This window comes from Fragaria vesca, linkage group LG6 (assembly GCF_000184155.1).
Source record: "Fragaria vesca subsp. vesca linkage group LG6, FraVesHawaii_1.0, whole genome shotgun sequence".
NCBI classification, from domain to species: Eukaryota; Viridiplantae; Streptophyta; class Magnoliopsida; order Rosales; family Rosaceae; genus Fragaria; species Fragaria vesca.
Genome location: NC_020496.1, coordinates 21,228,395 through 21,228,817, shown reverse-complemented (window position 1 = coordinate 21,228,817; position 423 = coordinate 21,228,395).

Genomic DNA, 423 nt, shown 5'->3' with positions numbered 1-423 from the left:
ATTAAAAAAAACAGACGATATTAGTAAACCATACTAACTTCCTGTTCATCATGTATCACCAAAAAGACCGTATAAAATTACTGAAATATGAATTCAACATATGTAAACTATAAAAGAAAAGGTCTTTAGTTATACAAATTAATGGATTATGTCCTCTAAATTAAAACTAAGGCTCGTAATCGGAATCATCCGATGAGTCTTCTTCGGTGTTAGAATTAATTTCTGGTAATATATGTCTTTCCTCATCGCCAGAGTCTTCGTCTGTTTCTTGATTTGGATCAACATCAATAAGCCTTTGCTCTTCATCACGAATTCGCACCGAACGACCCGCTTTAAAATTATTAAGGCGAACGGTAGAGGAGTTAGGAATACCTATTGCGTTAGGCTCTTGATACGCAACATCCTCTTCCTCGTCTTCGGCCT